Below are 7,712 nucleotides of genomic sequence, written 5' to 3'. Positions count from 1 at the left end.
TTGTAGCTATTTAGAACATCCTGCAAATTTTCAGAAAATTCCGAATAATTTACAGTATCGAAAACTAGGTTCAAACATGTCATTGCACGCGTGACTAATTTTTTTTATGCGCATGGAAAACAACATGTTTGAACCTAGTTTTCAGTACTATAAACTATTCAGAATTTTCTGAAAATTTGCAGGATTCTCTAAATAGCTACAATATATACGATCATAAAAAGAATCGCACCGAAAACTTTTCACGGGTTGAGAAACACTGAGATTCCTACCAGTAGGGCTTAAAGTGAAATCCCTATAAAATAATTGTCCTATATATATTAAAGTAAATTATTTAACGCCAATATTGACTACCTTATGGAAAATATGTTCAATGATGACAAATTATGAAATTACAAAGTAAATACATATAACAGTAGTTTTTTTTTCCTTCCATGAAATACAAAAAACAATACTATATTAAGACGAAAATTCCATATAAGTATATCCCCACAAAGTCTTTCCTCGTCATTACTACTAATAATTTCAAATTTTAAGAGTCATAAGTTAGACCAATATTAATTAAGTAAAATTTGAAAAATCTTAATCAAAATTAAGAGTTTGGTGGAATAGGTATGGTGTCAAACCGTACCACTTATCTTATGTACTATATCTAGGGATGGAAACCGCGGGGGAGGGGGGGGGGGGGGGGGGGGGTAATTGGTGGGAGGTGCTCCCCCTGCCCTCATACCCATTAATCATTTTAATCCTTGTCTCTATCCCATCCCAATATATTCTCCATCGGGAGCGGGGTGGGAAATTCTCGTTGGGGTTAAAAATCCTCATCTGTACTCATTTATTAAAAAGTAAACTAAAAAAAAGTAGATTATCTAAAATTAATATATATTACACTATATTAATAGCTAAAGTATTAAATCCTGTTCAAAATAAAATATATATTTTTTAAAAGTTACTAATATGCTACAAAATCACATAACGAAACATGTAAAATTAATAAAAATTAAACGAGGTTCTATTGGGGCCGGGAATGCCATCCCCGCCCCGTTTAATATTCTAAGATAGAAAATGACCCCCGTCCCATTACCTGTCTAAATGGAGAATCTCACCCACTATATTAATAGCTTAAAGTATTAAATATTGTCCAAAATAAAATAAATTTTTTTAAAAAAGTGTTACTAATATGCTACAAAATCACATAAAGAAACATGTAAAATTAATAAAAATTAAACGGGGTCCCATTGGGGCCAGAAATGACATCCCCATCCCCGCCTCGTGTAATATTCGGATAAAGAAAATAACCTCCGTCCCATTATCTGTTTAGACAAGGAATCCCCCCCCCCCCCCCAAATTAGGGGTGACTCTCTCTCTCTCTCTCAAATGAATAAATAAATGTTCTTTACCATGCTATATTACTAACTATTCTTATGAAATTTTATAAAGATCGTTTCTCAAAACTTCCAGAAAGAAAGAGAGCGCATTTTTTTCTTCTAAAATCTTCTTTAATTTCAATTCAATTTACAATATATTTATATTTATATTAAAAAATTTATAAAAATAAAAAGATATTATCTAAGTCTTTCTATAAATTAATATACTGATAACTTCATCTTAGTGCTGTTTTAGAATGTGTTTTTGTGGTAATCTTGAGTCTTTATGTGTGTTTTGTGCAAGATTACACTTTTGTTTGTCTTTGTTGTAGGTTGGTGTGGTGAATCACGAGAAAAATGTAAAAAGATGTGAAAAAGGTGGGAAAATGATGCTTTTGGCAGTTTTTGGACTCAAAATGACGCTAAGGACGATTAAAAGTCAGTTTTGGATGAAGAGACAGGTTGAAATAAGCAATTTGAGAAAAATGGAATTAGAGCCATGACTTGGGCTTACAAGTCGTGACTCTAAGGCAAGTCAGAAACGCATGGATTATGGAGGCAATTAGTGTCGCCACTTGGGCTTACAAGTCGCGACTCAAGGCGAAATCAGAGGCTTAGCTAAGGGAAAAATGGACACGGGTTGCGACTTGATGATGCTTGAGTCGCGGCGCATGAGGACTTACACGAAATCAAAAGGCTTTAAAAATAGACACGGGTCGTGACCCAGAGAAGGCCAAGTCGCGGACCGCATATGAAAAACACAACTCTTTTTAATTTTTTACTAAAAATTCGTATTTAGGGTTTAATTAGGTCAGTTTTTAATTACGTTTTTAAAGACTAATTTTTATTCTTAGACTAGTGGTTTTGCATTTTTATATTTTTCTTTCTTCTCTAAGTTTATGAATCTTATGTTTTTTAATTATTATTTTGTTGATTTAGTCATGTCTGATATGAGCTAAATAATTTTGTCTAGGGCTTGATGTAGTCACTTGGATTTCTATCTAATTTATTTATGATGTTCTTTTGATTTTTCTTCTCTATTCTAACCTATATGATGTATGTTTAATGCTAGTAAATACTTGATCAATATTTTCTTGATTTATGATTTTGATTCAAAATTCAAAAGATGAGAATTGAATATGCTATCATTATATAGACATAGGTTGCATATTGGATGAAAGTACCTGTATGAATTTTGTAGTAATTAGGTTTCTACGATTAATGTCTGCTATATGTTTAGGTTTATCACATAAATGTAGAAAACCTGCATATAGGTTGAGATCTTATATCTAGAAAAAGAATAGGAATCGATTTATGTTGACCTGCTATTAGAATAGGAAGAAAGAAATTTATAATTTTTTAATAAAATTAGTAGAATGAAAAGTTGATGAAATTTACACCCTAGGTCTTTTTAATACTGATTTAAATCTTTGAATTAGTGATTCTTGTCCTTAGTTCTTTTATAATTTTAAAATAAAATTCATTCATCTAAATTTTTGTTGCCAAATAGAAATTAAAAGAACAATTAGTGGTAATTGGAAAATATTCTTCGTGGGAACGATACTCTACTTATCATATATATTACTTGAATCGATTACGTGCACTTGTGTATATATATATTCACAATCAATTTTTTGGCGTTGTTGCCGGGGACTTAATTTCCAATATCAAAGTTAATTGTTGTTTGTTCTAATTTGATTTATTTTATGTTTTATTTTTATTGTTTTACATTTACTTGGATCAAGGTTGTATTATGTTTCAGAAATTGTTGGTATATGCGAGGAAGTAGAAGAAAGGAAATCATACCAATAGATCTTGAAATTGAGAGAACGTTAAAAAGAATCGAAAGAGAAAGAAATGGTTGGGCTTTTCCATGGCTGAGAACGTAAATAATGTTGTCAACAATGCAAATATGGGTAACGTAATGCCCTACTTCCTTAGAGCCATTACTAAGTGAGTTCAAAATGTGCAATTAACTCGATAATCGAGGTTTAGGTTAAAAGTGTAGCTAAACCGTAATAAGAGTCATACAATTTGAAAATATAATTATCCATTGAAAATTATAAAGCGATATACATTTGGGATCCCAAAATACTATTTAGAAATATTTACAACACAAAAATATAATTAAAGTCGACTAAACGAAAAAATCAAGTTTAGAACAACCATCTCCCAAAAATACCCCTGGCCGTGGCAACCAAGCAGGCCAAACATGTACATGTCGCTTCACGCTCTCCGTACTCATGGTTGGTCGGATTTCCCCTTGCCATTACCTGCACCATAGAGCACCCGTGAGCCGAAGCCCAGCAAGAAAACTCCACACAAGAAAATAACATATGCATAACCATCAACTAACACATAACAAAACTGCCATCAGGCTAAACACATACGTCCATGCCGTCCCAGGCGCTTTACCAGGCCCTGGGTTCGCAGTCTTCACCATGAGGATATCCCAGGTATCCTGTAGGGTCTCACCCCAACAACTCACACTCCGCGTGCTAAACGCTGCTCTCAGCCCCTTGCCATACTCGGCCTTGCCATTCTCGGCCTTCGTTGTTCTCGACCCGAGCCATTCTCAGCCATTGCTGTTCCCGGCTCTTGCCATTCATTCACATATATCCACACATAACATATTTACACAAATACTTAAACAAATATAAGCATATTCAAAGGGGCTATGCCCTACAACACAATCATATAGGGTCGTGCCCTGCAACACATGCTATAGGGCCTTGCCCTACTCTACTAGAACAACAATTTTCTTACCTGTGTCACGAGCTTTCCAAGCACCGATGTCCTGAGCACAGTCCCCTAGTCCGAGCCTCGCTAAAAACCTAGTCACAACGCATCAACAACGTCCATCCATCAAGTTATAATCCATTAAATAGCTTTGGGTCATAATTCTAGTCTCCGGGACCTTGAATTCTATCAATCCAGGTCATAAAATCCATCCCGAGCCTTAACTTTTGGATTCCTGAGCCTAAAACCTCCTTGAAGCCCAAAAAAGCACTAAGTGGCGCGGCCTTATGAACCCATGCCACGGCCCGCCTCAACCAGAAACCCCCAACCCCAAAACAGGGCAGGTGTGTCGCGGCCCAAGCTAGGGTGTTCCACGGCCCGCCCTTCATCCAGGCCTCTAACTTTTTCTTGAGGGCCGCGACTCAGCAAGAACAATGTCGCGGCCCGACCCTTCGAACCCAAAGAATCCTCCATTTTCCCCCATCAAAACCAAGCCAATTTACCCTGAAATGAACCCAACAATCGAAATCATTCATCACAGAAGTTCTACTACAGTCTCAGCAACAAATCCTAACAAGAATTAACCCCAAACCTCATCTAAAACTCAAGAATTATTTCTCACTTAGCTCAAATGCATAACTGTGAAATATCAGCAGAAATTCAAACATAACTCAGTTAATTAAACACTAGAATCCTTACCTTAGCTGTTAGCTTTGCCCTTGAACTAACCCCCAATCACAACCAGCATCAATCCCTTGAGAGCTAAGCTTGCCAATTCTTTAATTCATCAAAATCTTCAAACTCAAGAGAGAGAAGAGAGAGAACTGAATGAGAGAAAGAGAGAGAGCTGCTTGGGTCAGTTTCCCTTAGTTATCGAGTGTTTCCTCAATTTTGTTTTATTTAACTTAAGTTTCTAAGGTTACCTCAAAGGCTCGGGGTACCCAAAAACGTCCTCGAGGGCAAAATGGTAAATTTTCCCAATATTCCCTCATAAATATTCTAACCTCAAATATATCTCCAAATATTTATTTCCATAAACCGATAACCCCAATAAAATATCTAATACCCGAAATACCCCTCGACTCGCCCCGATTCAGGTATACGACCCCGTTGTGACTTTTTAGCTAAACCGCTCCTTTGGACTGTCTCGGATTGTGCAACACAGATATATCACAAATACATCATAATAATCACATTTATGCCCTCAACGGGCTAAAATTACAAACATGCCCCTAATAACCAAACGGGGTCCACATGCATATTTAATTCACCTAATCATGCATGTCTAATCACATACTCATCAAAATTCACACATTATAATGATAAATCACTTATTGCCCTCCAGGCACACTAATCAAGGCCCTAAGTCTTAATAGCAATTTGGGACGCTACAGGTAATGCAACTGAAGTTGATCCGCCACTAAGAAACTATGAACTCCCTACTGTTACGGGGATACATTCAAGCATTCGTCCTCCAACTGTTGAGGCAAATAATTTTGAGATAAAATCCTCAATTATTCAGATGGTGTAGAACTGTGTACAATTTGGGGGGTTACCAAATGAGGATCCAAATCTCCATATCATAAAAATTTTAGAGCTATGTGCGACATTCAAAATGAATGGGATGAGTAACGATGCTGCATGATTGAGATTATTCCCATTTTCACTAAGGAACGTAGCTAAGAGTTGTTTGAAATCATTACAAGCCAAATCTATACTTACTTGGGAAGATTTGGCTCAGAAATTCCTTGGTAAATATATTCCTCCTGCCAAGTCAGCTAGAATGAGAGGAGAGATTAATAATTTCCATCAACTGGATTGAGAATCTTTTTATGATGCATGAGAACGATTTAAAGAGTTGCAAAGGAAATGCCCACATTATGGAATTGAGAAGTGGCGGCTAGTTCATACTTTTTACAATGGTTTGGGGGGCAATACTAGGACAATTATAGATGCAGCATCAGGAGGAGCGTTTATGAGAAAAAGTGCTAATGAAGCATATGAATTATTGGAAGAGATGGCCATGAATAACTATAATTGGCCTAATGAACGTGAGAACAAGAAAGTAGCAGGAGTCTTAGAAGTTGACCCAATTGGGCTATTGACCACTCAAGTGGCATCTCTAACCAAGAAATTGCAACAAACTAATCTCGCCACACAATCAATGCAAGTACAGAATGTCATGAGTTGTGAGATTTGTGGGGGACCACATGCTTATGAACAATGCCCGAGCACAGCTAGTTGCTCAACTGATGTGAATAATATATGCCTTTGGAACAAGCACAAGTTATTGGTAATTTTTCAAGACTTGCACCTAACACTTACTCCAATTCCTATACTCCTGCTTGGAAAAATCACCCTAATTTATCTTGGAAAAATAATCAAGGATTATAACCACAATATCCACAGTACCCACCTCAACAGCCCCCTCATCAACCAACTTATGGATTACATTCAAGAGCATATTATGATCCAAACCCACACCCATCTCATCCACCACCACATCCTCAAATGAATCCACCAACAATTCAGCCAAACCAATTAAATAAATTCTTGATAGAGACAAGGTCTTCAATCAGGAGTTTGGAGACACAAATAGGTCAATTGGCTCAAATGTTTTCTAGTAGACATCAAGGGAATTTGCCTAGTTCCATAGAGATAAATCCTAAAGAACGCTGTCAAGCTGTCACTTTGAGGAATGGGACTAAGTATGATGGACCTACAGTGGATGACAAGGGGAAGAAGAAAGAGGATCAAAAAGTTACTAGTCCAATACAAGAGGAGGTTATTGAAGACCTTCCAAAAACAGAAAAACGAAAATACACTGAGCCTACACCAAAGATTCCATATCCTCAACGGTTTTGAAAGGTGAATCTTGACAAACAATTCTCCAAATTTCTTGAGGTATTTAAGAAACATAACATAAACATTCCTTTTGCAGAGGCTCTAGAACAAATGCTTAATTATGTGAAGTTTATGTAAGAGATATTTTCTAATAAGAGAAAAAAGGAGGATTATGAAACTGTTGCGTTAACTGAAGAATGTAGTGCAATTATTCAAAAGAAGCTTCCTCAAAAGTTATGAGATCCGGGCAACTTTACTTTACCTTGCACCATTGGGAACTTTCACTGTGAGTGAGCTTTATGTGATTTGAGTGCAAGCATAAATTTAATGTCGCTGCCTATATTTAAAAGACTTGGTTTGGGGTAAGCTAGACCCACTACTATTACTCTTCAACTGGCTGATCATTCATTAACACATCCAGAGGTATTATAGAGGACGTTCTAGTAAAGGTAGATAAGTTCATTTTCCCAATAGATTTCATTGTTTTAGATATGGAGGAAGATGAGGACATGCCTATTATATTGGGATGACCATTTTTGGCCACGGGGCAAGCGTTGATAGACGTTCAGAAGAGAGATAAGGCTTAGAGTACAAGGTGATGAGGTTGTTTTTAATATTTTCAACGCTTTGAAATATCCTTCAATGAGTGACAGTTGTTTTTGTGTTAGTGTATTGGAGGAACCAAGTAAAAGGGTCCAGTCTATTAAGGACCCATCGAAGTTGAGTTTTTTTGTAAGTTTTGAAGAATGTGCTGGTACTGAAGTC

At 36.4% G+C, this 7,712-nt stretch overlaps 1 non-coding gene across 1 annotated transcript; it reads right to left on the bottom strand.

Annotated features, from left to right (window-relative positions):
* Positions 1-5,883: 5,883 nt before the first annotated feature.
* Positions 5,884-5,990, bottom strand: LOC133828015 (small nucleolar RNA R71). The gene has a single exon (XR_009890660.1). It is a non-coding gene; the product is annotated as a small nucleolar RNA R71 (small nucleolar RNA).
* Between the last annotated feature and the right edge of the window lie 1,722 nt (positions 5,991-7,712).

This window comes from Humulus lupulus, chromosome 3 (genome assembly GCF_963169125.1).
Source record: "Humulus lupulus chromosome 3, drHumLupu1.1, whole genome shotgun sequence".
Lineage (NCBI taxonomy): Eukaryota > Viridiplantae > Streptophyta > Magnoliopsida > Rosales > Cannabaceae > Humulus > Humulus lupulus.
This window is presented reverse-complemented; position numbering and strand designations above follow the sequence as displayed.